The following is a 16221-nucleotide window of genomic DNA, read 5'->3' on the forward strand; positions in this document are numbered from 1 at the left end:
TACTACTAGTTTGAACCGTAAATCAAATCAATACGAACCAAGCAAGATGCTAAACTGATTTGGTACCGAACCAAACTCGTTCACACTCATGCCTAATTAACAATATGCTACTTGTTAAAAATAAATAAAATGGCGTCACATGCCATTCTTTGTTGTTGTGCTCTGCTGTCATATGCTATATATATATATATATATATATATATATATATATATATATATATATATATATCTGTTCATTGTTATCCACATACTTGTATCTTATCTGCATTTCTTAATCGTCGGTCCTCAGTTCTTCTTTCTTCCAGCTAAACAGTAAGACGTGGTCCAAACAATAAGTCTCAGGAGAGGCATGAGCGGAGCGCATGAGCGGGGGAAGAGTCTAGACATACGAGGAAGGTGAATCTTTTAAGTCTTGCATATAGTATACTTGTTTTGTGCATATCATGAGTAGATTATTTAGATCTAATTCAATGGCCAGCACTAGCTCTAGATCCAACTTAGGAACTATACCTGACATTGTCAATGAAGAACAAAAACTGGATTTTCAAACAGATGAAAGTATTGATTTTTCTGAATGGAACATTCCAAAAGTTTCAACCCAAAATATTTACAAGAAAAAATGGTCTTTGACCTCTTTCAAATCAGAACATCACGTCAAAACAGTTGAGAAAGCTTATGTTCTTAGCAAAGAGCATGAGACTTGTCAATTATTTTCTCCAAAACAAATCAAAGCGCATCGCAAAAATGGTCATAACTATCTTCATATTGGTTTAGTTCAAATCGCAGTTAAACCATTAACACGAAAAGGCCTTAACACTTCTATACTTTTATGTCTTCGCGACGCCAGATTTACTGATTTCAACGATAGTATACTAGGAATGATCGAATCTAGTCTTTACAACGGATCTATCCATTTTGATTGCTTTCCTGATCTCACAATAAGTCTTTCAGATCCACATGTTTTAAAAGCTCTTACTCTCAATATCAAAACCTCCGGGTACCAAGTACTGGAAGGAACACAGCCTTTGGCACTTATTTTTAGAATTTATTACAAAGTCGATTCACTGGCACAAACATGAATTTTCAAGCTTTGAACAAAAGTCCTCGCGACTTTGTAATAAATTCTAAAAATAAGTGCCAAAGGCTGTGTTCCTTCCAGTACTTGGTACCCGGAGGTTTTGATATTGAGAGTAAGAGCTTTTAAAACATGTGGATCTGAAAGACTTATTGTGAGATCAGGAAAGCAATCAAAATGGATAGATCCGTTGTAAAGACTAGATTCGATCATTCCTAGTATACTATCGTTGAAATCAGTAAATCTGGCGTCGCGAAGACATAAAAGTATAGAAGTGTTAAGGCCTTTTCGTGTTAATGGTTTAACTGCGATTTGAACTAAACCAATATGAAGATAGTTATGACCATTTTTGCGATGCACTTTGATTTGTTCTGGAGAAAATAATTGACAAGTCTCATGCTCTTTGCTAAGAGCATAAGCCTTCTCAACTGTTTTGACGTGATGTTCTGATTTGAAAGAGGTCAAAGACCATTTTTCTTGTAAATATTTTGGGTTGAAACTTTTGGAATGTTCCATTCAGAAAAATCAATACTTTCATCTGTTTGAAAATCCAGTTTTTGATCTTCATTGACAATGTCAGGTATAATTCCTAAGTTGGATCTAGAGCTAGTACTGGCCATTGAATTAGATCTAAATAATCTACTCATGATATGTACAAAACAAGTATACTATATGCAAGACTTAAAAGATTCACCTTCCTCGTATGTCTAGACTCTTCCCCCGCTCATGCGCTCCGCTCATGCCTCTCCTGGAACTTACTGTTTGGACCACGTCTTACTGTTTGGCTGGAAGAAAGAAGAACTGAGGACCGACGATTAAGAAATACAGATAAAATACAAGTATGTGGATAACAATGAACAGATTAGATAAATGCTAATGCAATTACCAACCACTTGGCTCTGATACCAAATGGGGCGGAATTAACAACAGCAGGCGGCAAAGCCGTCCATAGAATTTAGAGTGCGGAAGTAAAACATATAAAAACAGAGTAGCATATCAATATATTGAATTAAAAAGAACTCAGGTTGATTGAAAAGAAACATCCATGGATGACTGATAATAACATGGAAGGAAAGAATTAAATTAATTATAGAAGATAATTCCATGAAAATAATGAGTTAAATGTAATGATGCAAATATATTTTGAAAATAAGTTTTATTGAAAACTTACTGCAATGCAGATTACAAACAGGTGTTGCCTAATGGCAGATGAAACAAGTAAACAAGGTGGAGCTCGCAGGCATCCTGAATAATATGTATTACAAGTGTTTGGAAAATAATCTCTGTCCTTTGTGGATAAGTAGAGAGATGTATTCTTCAGCTGAGTTCTTGAGTTTTAAAAAACTATGCTTCTTCTGAAGATGAGTCCTTCTTATATAGAGCGAGGAGAATGATGGAGGCTTGCAAATTAGATCCGGGAATCCCGCTGTCCTCTGAAGAATGCTGGCAAAGCTGGCTAAATGATGAAAGGTGACTGTGTAATCACGTTGTTTCTTTTACAAAAGTTGAATGAATAGTGAAGATGCTTTGTTTCTTTTACAAAAGTTAAATGAATAGTGAAGATGCTTTGCTTTTCACTGTTGCATAATAACTTTCCCGAGGAAATGATGGCAGCTACTGTTGAAGATGCTGTTGTACAATCACATGGGCAAATAGTTCCATAATCAAACGGATCTTGAGCATCTTGGAGGTCCACTTGGTCTGCCCAGTTAACAGGAAGCTGAGAAGAGGCCTCAGAGGCATCAGAGTCCGAGTCTGAACCTTTCTTTTTCTGTAGCAATGCTGCTTCAGCCATGAGCTGTTGAGCTAGGTCCAGAAGCTGGGTAGTCTTTGAAGATTTTTCTTTCTTCGTGCTGGAGGATTTAGTTGACTTTGTTTTACCCTTGAGGGAAGAAGATGGACTAATGTCTGAAAGTGATTGAGCTGGTTCCTGAGCTTTCGGAAGTTCGGGAAATTGTTGGGTGTCTGGCAAGGCCTGTGAAGAGGATGCAGAAATTGCTGGAGCTGAACTCTGAGGAAATTATGCCCGAACTAGATCAATAATCTTTTGGTGGTTAAATTTGTCCCACCATTTTACCCATCGGGCCCTGTAAATTCCTCCATTGTCTAGCTGGAAATTCCATTTTAAGATCCATGGAACTTTATACTTGGCCATGAATAAAGAGAATAGGGAAACCCTGCTGTCAAAACGGCTGCGGTCAAAATCGGTCTTGAAATTATTGTTTAATGCTTGACGAAGGTCATCAGGAACAAGAGAAATATTTGGGCCATGAGTAGCCCACCAATCTGGAAACCATGCTGGAAAACGAAGTCTGAAACTTTTATCAAAGGTCACAAACCATGAATGACTAAAATCTTCCGTCTGATGAAGAAAAATATTAGTCCAAGCTTGAATGTAATCATAATAATTATAATTGTTGTTTGGTATGAGAACATGCTGGGTATGAAAGGGTTTGGTATGATAAAGGGGAATGCCCCAATCTTGCTCAACTAGGAATTTTCCAATATGAAGTGAATGGTATAGAATTTTGTTTTGATGAGTGGTGCTGTAGATTGGCTTAATAGCAATGCTTTCGGTCTCAGAGAGAATGGCCTGGTAATATTTGAGGTTTTTATATGGGGCTGCTGGGAGATAATGGTGATTTGGGAGCAAAAGTAGTCTAGCAATGCGTTCTAGAGGTTGATTTTTATCAATGTCAAGAGGTATGCACAAAAGCTTTGTACCATGACATCTCTACTAATTATTTTGTGAACGTGAGGGGGAAATTTAGAATATTCAAATTATATTAAGTGGGTAATGTTGGAGATGAACTTAAAATTTGTCTCCACTTCAACATGTAAATTGGTGTAAATTAATCGTTAGATTATCAAGCCGACCACAATGATATGTATGAGCCATTTAAAATTCTAAAAGCACATAAAATAAGCAAGAACATGACACAAATCCTCAAATTTAATTGTGCACATTTTCATTTGTATTTATATTGTCCGCGAATATATATGATTTGAGCTCCATTCCTTTTTATTAAAACAAAGTCTCCCTCACCTTCCCTTTTTCTCATAATTTTCAATCTTATCTGTTGATTACTTTATCTAAAAGGGACGGCTCACGATCACTAATCATAATTAAAATGCTAAATCCTTTTTAGTTTATAGTTTTTTTGGATCAGATCTAAGTTGAATTCAGAGAGCCACAGAGTTTGGTAGTAGAGGTGAGTTGTAAACCCTAATAACCAAATTCGTTTGAGGCATGCAGCTAGTAAATGCCAGATTTTGGATGCACGTTTTGTATTATATATGGATTAACAATGACTAGGATCACATGCAGGTGCAGAATATGCAGGTGTTAGAAGGTTTTATTTTTCCCCAAGTTGGAGAGATTTCCTTGGCATCTTGGCAGTTGGTTCCTATTCGATAACATGAATTTTTTTTAGATTGTCATGTTAGACTAATCAGTGAAATCATTGCTCAAAACTAGTTAACCCTTCTTAGCATATCCTTTTTATCGATGCTAATTTGAGTAATGTTAGGGGCAATAAATTTTTATGGATGCTAATAGTCACTCTTTAATTCTACCGTTGGTCCAAATATTAACCAAAATTGTGCTAAAACATAAAGGGCAGCTAAATTTTGCACCCTTCTAGTTTAGCAAACTAACACTAAAGACACAAAATTTTACACCATTGGTTCTTCTTTAGTAATTTAACAATCAAGTTAATCTTTGTTTTTCTGATTTAGCACTCAGTTGACCTATTTTTTTTTCTTTACATGCCCGTTTCAGAACATGCCCATTTGCCCATTGGACTTATGCCCTACTACGTGGTAGCGCATTTAGTTCCAAATTGGCATTTCCCTGACAATTGTGTTTAATCTTTACAAACATCAAGGTTCTCATTCGGGATTAATTCCCTTCGTTTGTGCAACTGTCAAAATGAAGATAAGTGTTGAAGAGATCATAATCAAGCTGCATAAACATATTATAATTTGTTTGGTCGAAGATTGTATAAACATATTTTTTTTTGGTCGAAGGCTGTATAAATCAATTTTTTTCATATCTTCTCTGTTGGTGATGAATTTTTGCACTTAAAATTGTACCTAGATGAGGCGAAGCATGATGTTTAGTTTTACATGCGCCACGTCACGTGTCTTTTTAAGTAAGTCATGCGATGTAATCAACAACTCACAAATATCTTATTTTGATCTTGAAACCCTATCCTTGAGTGTCCGTTGTCTTTGGTGACTTCATTCCTACATTCCTTGACATTTCCTTCTTGTTGTTTTGAGCCTCCAGTTCATTTTTGTGTGAAATGTTTATCATTTTCTTCATGGAAAATTGATTTTAAATCCCAAAAAAATTGGTTTACATCCACACTTTGCATGATGATCTAAGATACGCTTCTCTAATAAAGCATAAAATCATCTTAGGTATAATATTTATATACTTGTGTTGTTGGTGCTACGAAGATGAAGAATTCATGAAGGAGCTGCCATGTTTTGCAAATTAAGACCAAACTTGGTGATGATGTGTGAGGATGAAGTTGCACGTACGAAGGTATAAATCATATAAATTCTCAAGCCATAGTAGATACCTGGTCAGCGATGACCACCAGTTTTTCCCAAAGGTGGGTTTCCGGGTGAACGCCTTTTTGTGTTATTTGTTTTGCTTTCGTGACTTGAGAGTTTGTTGAATGCTCATCAGGCGATCGCCATAAGTTCATAGGAAGTTGTGTACGTTGTTGTATCAGTTGAGATGTTAGTTTTCTTGATAGACTGCTCTCACATATCACTCGAATTAATTATTGCTCTCGGGTGCCCTAGAGTTCAGGTTGTCACGATTATGCATGCTATACGTATTCCATTAAATGTGTGTGTTAATTTTTTTTCTGAAATGTTAAGTTCATATGTGCACCTAGAATTGTTGTGCTTCATTTCTATATCTGTTCTGGTCATCTATATTTAGTTTTCTGATAAAGTACTATGCAGTAAGTTTAAGAAGTTTGCTCAAGTTTGCTTTATGTTAGTGTGATCTTGTTCTCGAGTCATCACTAGTATCCAATTTCATTAGCACTCTCGACTTCAACTACAAGTGATGAAGAGAAATAACACTAGATGATAATAGCGTTGGTAAAATAGAATTGACATTTAAGTCATTGTTTAGCCATTTAGCCTAGATTGAAATTTTTGTCAGTTCTCTATCTAAAGACTGCACGTGAGAGCCTCATGAGACTAACTCTTCACTGAAGTAACTGTGTGCACATAAAATATCATGACCAATGAGAGCATTCCACGTGTACAACTTATCAAATATGACTACTTTGCACTTGACGAAATACGCAAAACATTAGCCAAACCCTTACGAGCTAATGTGCCACATTCTCTGCAAAGGCCTTAGAAATGCACAATCAACTGGCCCTCAGGCTCAATTCTTCGCCAACAGTCGAAGTCAATTGCCATGTGACCAACGCACCTTGATATGCAATAAGCTTGCCTATCAGCCTCTTACGAGGCAAGACTCTCCAAAGTATATTCTAGGAATCTCAGAAGAATATTTGTCTATCAGTGTGCAGACTAGGTAACACTATATGTTAACATATTCAATGAACCTAGACGCTAGGGTTAACTCCTCAAGCTTAGCTACTTTATTCCAGTAATAAAAAACTCTCACCACACTCTTATTATTTCTTACACACTTAGGTATCGGAAGCCCTTTGGCTAACACCACACTGGTTTTACTATGACTTTGTTTGTCTCTTTTCTTTATATATATAAATTTTCGTCAATTCAACCATAGCGAAAATTTGCTCCCACAGTTACAACCTCTATTAAGAATCATTGTTGTTAGCTTACTAATCCCGACTCTTATTAAGGGGGTATGAGCATAAGAAATCCTCAAGCAAAACAAAGAACGCACTATTTCTTTGTTACTCTCATTCTCCACATCTCAATTACTATCATCAATCCACCTCTCCTACTGTTCCTATGTTCTATTTGTTGGACAATTGATTAAGATTTGACATTCGTGTATGCCAGTAATCTGCATAAGGGCCCATACATCATGTAAGGCTTTCCGTTTATATTGGAGTTATATATCAATTATTGCATTATGCAATGTCATGATATGCAAGTAAAGAGGCGTTTACGGATTTAGGACCATGATATCTTGCCTTTCCTGAGTTGACATGCCAAAGACTCTACTCTTTTGTTTTTTTATTTTTCTTTTCTCATATTAACCAATTTTGCGTCGTCATGATGGAATTCACCTCAAAGATTCAACAAAACGAACTATGATTTTTTTACAAATGGTTACATTCCGAATTACACCGACACTGTTTGGGATAAACTCCACAACTCTTGAGATACAAATGGTTAAGTTGGGGATAATATTAGTATTGAACCATTTTATCCGTTTCTCTGAAACTTTCATATTGTATTAGAGCGGGTTTGTTCTGGGCCCAAACACTAGGTCTGTACTCTTTTTTGACCCACTTAACAGGAGTTTGTTTAAAGTGCGTACCATTCACATGCTTGTCTTTCCTTTCATGATGTGGAAGTTCTCTGCACGTGTGACCCACTAAATATTTCACATGAGATGGCATGTTGGAAATCTCACGTTGGATTTGGCAAAACCAATCACTATTTATATACAAGAGGTTCCATTTTTAATTACACCAAGTCCTTTTAGAAAATCCTACACCTCTTGGAGTACATGTGGTTAAGCTAACTGACAAATGTTGGACTATTTGACCCGTCTCTCTTAAACTTTAACAAAATCGTTACCTTTCAATTAATAAAGATGAAATGACAAAGTTAACCTCGTACACGTTATACTCATTTCGTCCTTCAATTAATACAGGAATTGTTTATGCATTTGGGCCTTAGAAGTTTTATTGAAAACGAACCAAACAACGTTTTTGGTTCACTAGGACCACTACAAACCAAATAACTTGAAAGACTCAAATAATTTGTTACAAACTTAAAGCAACAAATATGAGTGACTAAGGGCCAAGTCCACACAACCTTACTGCCAATAATCTTGTTACACATATCTTTGTTGTTAATATTTAAATGATTTTGGTTATTGGGTTTAGGATAATGCTTGTGCCCTCACTTACGATTAACCAACCTTTACTGTCTAAACATTATAATCAAAACCGTCCATTCTCTTTATCATCATTTAAAGATCATCTATGCAAAATATATTTCAATTTGGAGATTGTTTAATCATCCATACGTGCTAAACCAATCAATGATTTTAATAACAAGTAGTATCCTCGTGATGAATCGTCCATTTGGTCTATGCATATGAATGGCTCATAGATCTCCAAATTGAATGATTTTTTCCCATATATGACCTTTAGCTGATGATAAATAGAATGAACAATACCACTTATGATGTTTGAATGTAAAAAATTTATTAATCATAAGTTAGGAACAAATAAGTCCCCGTTAAGAGACACACGCATGATCCTTGAATTTAATAAGGATGTCTTATTTCCTCTTAAAACAATGAAACAGGACTGTTGTTGTTACTCTATGTCCATTACTTCGTTTAAAGCCTTAAACCATCTTTGTAATGGACCGTGAGAACTGCTAGGAGTTATCAACTCAGCCCAAATGGCCCAAACCATACCATAAGCATGATCATGTGTTGTATTGTACTCCTCATACCCCTTTAATACCAAAAAGTGCCCTTTACTCTTTTATTATTTTTTTATTTTTTTTATTTTTTTTATTTTAAACAAATGCTATTATCTACACTATGGAGGTGGGGGAGTGGCTTAAGCCTCACAATACGCTAACAATAATATGGTTGAAATTCGTCTTTGGCGAGAGTCAAGTCTAAGACCTCTTACTTACAAGTGAAGAGGAATACCAGTACTAAGTGGTGCCCCTTACTATTTATGATCACTGAAAAGATTTTGTTAATTAGAAAACGAATATATATGATCATGACCTGTATAATTTTTCTTTGGTTATTTAGAAAGTTTTTTTACTTCGAAATGAGATCATTGCGTGATTTTCCCCCACAATTTAGTTGCAATAAACTTGCATGTATAAAGAACACATACAACAAAGCTACATTATGAAATGGAGTTATCCCAGACTAGGTAATGATCTCGTCATCTATGTACGTTAAATTTGAAACCTCTTTCAACTAAGTGAAGACAACTACCACACTAAATCAAAGGCTAGCTAGTTGGTTTCAATGTTGTGTTATGTCGTTTGTGTCATAATATCTGAATTATGATATGTTGCTAAATCAATTTTTTTTTCTAGAAGTTTATATTCATTATTCGCAATGCCAACCCTAGCTAGCAACCCAATTACTATAAGTTATAATTCACACTCGAGTCATACATACTTGAAAATGAGAGAAAAGGACAAAGCCAACCCTAGTTTCCTTTTCTTTCCGTCATTCACCTACTCATGCACCAACATAGCCTCCCTCCCCACAACATTAACAAAGACAACACTTATCTTTATGATCAAAAGTGCTTTTCCTAACTATAGAAATTAAAAAGCAGCAAGCTGAGTTCTCTCTTCAAACTCTGGACAAGCTTTTTCTCTAAAAAGCTAGGCCAAAAAGCATGGATGGACAATCCTTTCTTGCATGCACTCCATGCAGTCAAACCAAACATCAAAACACCAACCGGTTTGTACAATTTGGTCAAACCCTAGCTGAAATTGTAAAAGCACTTTTTTCGGCAAACTCGACTGGCTTAATACTTAGAAATCTAACTAAGAGTATCCTATGAAGGCTTAGCTAAATATAATTTCATGATTAGGTATAGTTAATGATTGTTTAATTTAATCAACCTTTTAAAGAGACAATGGACAGGTTGATGATCACCCCACCATATAACCATATAATGGCAGACAATGGTCGAAGCCATGATGGCTCTATTTGGTATCAGGTGAAAAAAATTAAGATTCCACCAAAAAATTAATTAGCGATATAAAAAGTAGTCAACTTACTTATAAGTTTATATAAGATATTTTCTCTTATCAATGTGAGATTCATTCTCAACACACCCGTACATGTAGTGAACTTTTAAGCCTAATACATGGACAATACAATGGGGGTGACGTGGAGCACGTGTGGTTGTTTGGCTTCACACGTAGGATAACATGCCCTAATACCTTGAAGAAAGTTGAAGTTTCACCATAAAATCAATTGTCAATATGGAGAATAGCTCAACTTACTTATAAACCCATGCAAGGTCCCTAATCTCATCAATGGGGGATTCACTGTTAACACACCCCTCATGTGTGGCAAATTTTCAAGCCTAACACATGGACAACACAACGGGGTGACGTGGAGTGTGTGTGGCTATTCTACTTTACAAGTGGGACAACTTGCTTTGATATTATAAATAAAGTTGAGGTTCCAACATAAAAATAATTGGCAATATGAGAAGTAATCTAATTTACTTATAAGCTCATGCAAGGTCTCTCCTATTAATGAAGGATTTATTCTCAACATGTCTCACATGTGGTGAATTTTCAAGCCTAACACGTGGCCAACATAATAGGGTGGCGTGGATTGCGTGTAACTGTTTGGCTTCATATGTGAGACAAACTTTTCTGATACTATGAAGAAAGTTGAGGTTCCACCATAAATCAATTTACAATATGAAGCGTAGTCTAACTTACTTATAAACTCATACAAAATCTAAAAATCATCTATCCCATACTTAAATCATAATGCAGGTCCTTTTATATAATTGCCAAGCATTTTTTATAGTTACTTTTTGCATGATCCATCCCAGTTAATTACTAGTAATACTAACCAGTAACGTTGGCTAAATGGGTCCGTCAATATCTTGACAAAGCATCTTCTGTAAAGACTGCTCCATTGGGAGTAAACTCTTGACTGTTGCTGAAATAATAATATTTATAAAAAAACCCTTGATTCCTTATAATAAATCAGCAGAATTTTTCTGTTTTGTGTGTGTGTATTCAATTGGGAATTGAAGAGATTTTAATGGATTTATCTATGGATTTTTATGGAGTTTAATTGATTTGTAGAGATTCCATGTAAAAATTTGATTCAATTCTCTCGAAATCTCATGGGGAGATGGGAGATTTGTGGATGTTTAAAATACACTACAAAATCTCTCCAATTCCCTCTAATTCCTCAACCTTTTGAAATTCTTTAAAATCAAATTCTAATTGAATACACCTGGTGTAACGACCCAAAATTTCTAATTCAGAAGCCAAACACACAAGTAGGCCACAATAAAATAATGGTTAATTAAAATTCTAACTAACCACACTAAAAAAAAAAAATCATTTTGTTTAATTTATGGCTGCATGTAACATCCCGGTTAGGCTGCCTACGTACCCTAAACGAAGGGATCCAACCATTCATAGTTCACCTTACGCTTCTAGAACAACATACTAAAATTTCATTCTGGTCCAACGGTCCGATCTCCGCCAATCACGAAATCAAATGGCGGTCAACGTTTTATTTTAGAAACTTGCAAATCCAATTCGGGAAGATCCGTACGTCGGATTTTCGATCTGTAAGTTCCTAAGGTCCTCAAATATTACGTACGATAAGGTCTCAAAGTTTGGTGATGATCCAAAGGTCCGATCGTTGATTCACAAATTGATCAAGTAAGGTATCGTAGTCAATTTAGATTCAAACGATCAACCTACGTCATATGAATATCAAAACTAAAATCAAGGTATCTAATTTAGCCTAAAAATAGCATTGACGGCCACTCTGGGCACACGCCCCCATGGGTGGCGGTCGGTTGTCCCGACTCACTGGAAAATTTCAACTATTTCAAAAAATTCTCAAATTTTATAAAAATGAAGATCTCAAAGAGTAGAGCAAACTTTATACCTGTGGCCAAGTCCAATTTGGCCGGAAAAAGGCTCCAAATTGACTCGAACCCGCCGGAAACCTTTGTTTTGGGTAGTTGTCGATTCGTCACCAAAACGAACTTCGTCACCTCATCAAAGGCTTAGGCCTTGCTCCTGGGGTTGAGCGGAGTCTTTTGGTGGTGGTCATCAATGGTGAAGCTCGTCGGATCCACCGAAAAAAGATTAAAGCCATTGGAAAAGTAGTGGGCTTTGTGGCTTCAATTGGAGGAATAGGAAAGAAATTGGGATATATAACACTACAGAGATGTATGGCTCCTCAAGGGCTTTCCATGGACACCAAGATCACCCAAAACGGAGTTCGTATGGAGGAGATATGAGAGCGTCAAGTTGGTGGGTCGGGTGGAGGAACCGGGTTAGCTGATTTTCTCTTTCTCCTGTCCCTCCTTTTCACTCCTTTTCCTTTTTCTCTCCGTTCCCTCTTTCCTTGTTTTCTGATTGGGCAATGCTCTGTCTTTCCCAGCCAATGCCACACACGTGGCACCTCACAATTATCTGGAGAAATCTAAATTATGGTCAAATGACCATTTCGCCCCTTACTTCGCTAGTTCATATCTCATTTGTTATAACTCCGTTTCACAAACGGTTTGTGCCTACACGTTCGTGAGATCGAGCTCTATCCAACTATGCTAAGAAATATGATGAAGCATATAAGGACAAAATACGTCCTCATAAAATTACGTTTAGCCAAAAAGGGACATTTTTGTCATTTCACTTTCTGATAAAAATTTCCACTTAATCATATATTTTAAAATTTTTAGGGTATTACACCTGGAATGTTATAAACTTCGTTAAAATTCTAATTGAATACACCCAGATTTCTAAGGATTTTAATAAACTATCTTAAAATCTTGATTGAATACACATTGAATTTTAGAGAATCACTTAAAATTCGGATTGAATACCCCTAGATTCATTAAAAGAATTAAAATCCCTCAAAATCCCAATTGAATACACCCCGCTTAATTTAGTTATTTTAGTTTATATGTTCAACTATGATTCGTAAATAAGAAAGAAACGGCTATTTACAATGTTACAAATAAGGAGTCAAGCATTATTCAAAATAATATCAAGCATAAAAAGAAAGTCACTTAAAATAGCATGATATGGAATTACATGATTAATGTTACATAAACTACAATACTAATTATGTATCGAGGTGAGATGTATCATAGATACAACGGAATTTGTAAATGTGGCCTACTTAGGTTCATCCATTGGTACACAATGTTATAAACTCCTATGCTAAAATTAAAAGTCCATGTATGAAGCACAAAAAGTCAAGAGGTGGATAAGAACAATAAGATTCATATGAACATGAAGTTAATTACAATTCGGGAACATGGGTATTGGTTATTGACCATAGATACCTATTCTTCTTCCTTTCTTTATAAAGACAGGCCTTGGAAGGTAAAGATTAACGAGCAGCTAGCAGCCAAGCTAGCATTTCACATGAACACTGTAAATGAGAGAGATATTTAAACTAAGATAGAGTTCTAGAAGAGGCCGGCAAAGACCCAATAAACAATTTTGGTAGGCATTGGAGTGAAGCACAAGTTACAAAGACTGCCTTGGATTGTGTTTTGGTTTGTACACTAGAATGTTGAAATTTTCACATACAACAAGTTACAAGTGATGTATACGTTTTGTCACGTAAATTCATAAAATACATTTTCCACAAGATCTGAGCCAAACTGTTTGATAATAAGTCAATTTAAATCATATATTCAAATAAAAAAACGTGGTGTGCAATAGATAAAGACCATTTTCCTTTTGAGTTCGAACAAATATTCAATTTAAAGCATAGATTATCTTTTATACTCAAAATGACACAGTTTTGAGTTTTTGTACAATTGATTTCATTTCAACTAACGCATTGTAGCTTGTTTGAGATTTATATTATCTTACTATGAAACTACTCAAAATATTTTTTTGATCATTGTGCTCGAAACATATTTAGTTATTGGCTTCCTAAGAAATAGTTCGAGATTAAATCTTTCGACCTAGACCTTTTATCTTGTTAAGCTTAATCACAAACACTGAACCCTAAACAGGATTTTACTAGCAAATGAAATTTGAAGAAAATTCCATAAAATTGACTTGTAACCATTTCTTGGTCCCCTCAACGGGCTATCTAAATTCTAATGGCAATGCCGTTTGTAGACTGTTTCCTTCGTTCACAAGGGAGGACCGATTCGACCAGAACCACTCACTGAGTCACTGTTTACTATTGCAAGTCTTTCTGCTCAATTTCTTCACTAGCTATAACTCTTGGGCCACATGTGAGCTCCTCATCGGCCAGCTTCCATGCAGCGACGGACGCGCCGCAGGGTGAGTAAACCCAATTTTGTTTGTGCGACTTCCGAGCTCTGGTTATAGGTCTTTGGATTGTCATACACGTGTCGTGACGACGACGATCCACACATGACCCGTACCTAATTGCATGTGCAGCTGCAGTACACGACAATCCAATCGGCTTTGCCGCAACATCGCTTATGATAAGGACGGTCTTAATAATTAAATTTAATCATAAACACTTAATTGCATTTGTCTAATTACGAATAATTATATAATACGGTGGGTAATGTGCCAAGAAAATGGACAAAAGTTTACAGTATGATCGTCAGTATGATCGTCATGCTCCTATCAGCGATTCAATTGTTACTAATTTGTTATTAATTTATAACCTATACTAAGAGCATTGTTTTAAAAATATCCGTGTAGTGCCACTTAAGTTCCGTTTAGATGCTAGAGGGTTAGACACTTCTTCCGATTAATTTTTAGGCATTTGAAAATTAAGAAAGGATGTTCAGGCCTACTTGGAAGTACGTCTAGCCCGTTCAAACCCACCTAGGTACCTACTTAGGTCACGACTCTCACCTACACAAAAAATACCTAACTTTAATTTTGCGTGTTTTTTTTAATAAATTATAAGAGACTTGTTGAATATTTAAATAAACACACATTATAGTTCATTATGTATTTTAGATATAAGCAGACACTTTATACAATATATAATAAATTTATTTAAATCCACTTTGTCCGTCTAGGCCCCCACCTAGCCGTCTAGGCGCTAGACTCCAGCCCGCTGCTCAACTAACGCCTAATGTCTTTTAGAACCTTGATTAAGAGTAAATGATTAAGTTAGTTTGTGCAAAATCTACAATTTAATATATTTGAGCAATTTTCTAATTTAGTTACGGGTACATAAAACTTGTTAAAAAAAGAGACACGTTACTTTAAAAATTTGTACACTACATGATACACGATCGAATTAAAAGATTACTCAGCAAAAATTTGCAGAGAAATAGATCCTCACATGAGTGGCTACGACACCGTCTAATTATACAGATAAAGGGTGATAGTGATTTCTTTTTCCCCAAGAAACAAGAGTGATGAAAGTGTTTTCTTTTGTATATATTTTAATTTTTTTTCTCCCAAGAACATGATTTGGTCGACAGGTAAAGTCGTTACCAGTTAGGAGGTAAAAGTGGGAGGTGGTCTCAACTTTTTAGGACCATTCTTCTAAGTTAATCACTGCAATTACGATAATACCCCTAGAATGCGGCTGCATAGCATTGTCCATAGATCATTGCCCATAGCTTTGTATCATTCTCCATCAGCCATTGAACATGCATGCATGCTTCCAAATCATGCAGATTAAATTTATCTAACAGTAATAAGTAGGTATTATACCATCACCTTACTTAAAAGTGGTGAACAAAAATACTTCTGAATATTATAGCCTACATACAAGATTTTTTTATTTTATTTTGGTAAAACTACGTACAGGATTTGCTTCATTTCAAACTACCAAAATTATTCATGCAAAAGCAACACTCAATCTTGACCATCTGCAGTCCAATATTGGTAATTTGACAAAATTAAAGACGACACAAGTGTTCAAGTTCTAAGTATATCGAGTTTTTTTTTTGTGATAAAACGTATCTTTATATCTACTGTACAAACATCAAAGTACAAGTTGAAAACCACATCCGTATATTCAATAACGGTCTCCGTAGTCCGTTTTCTCTCAAACATTGACAAAACTTAGACCTTTAGTTGATTAACATCGCAAGATTTAGCCAGTCAAATTTAAAAACTCAGTTAGCCTATTCAAATACAACAGAGGTACAATCACTATAATGAACAAGTTATAATCAAGCTTAGTTTGCCTATTCACATAGAATAAAGGTACGATCGCCATAATGAACAAGTTATAATCAACCTCAGTTTGCCTATTCACATAGAATAAA

This window comes from Pyrus communis, chromosome 11, assembly GCF_041283825.1.
Source record: "Pyrus communis isolate YQ-2024b chromosome 11, ASM4128382v1, whole genome shotgun sequence".
NCBI lineage: Eukaryota > Viridiplantae > Streptophyta > Magnoliopsida > Rosales > Rosaceae > Pyrus > Pyrus communis.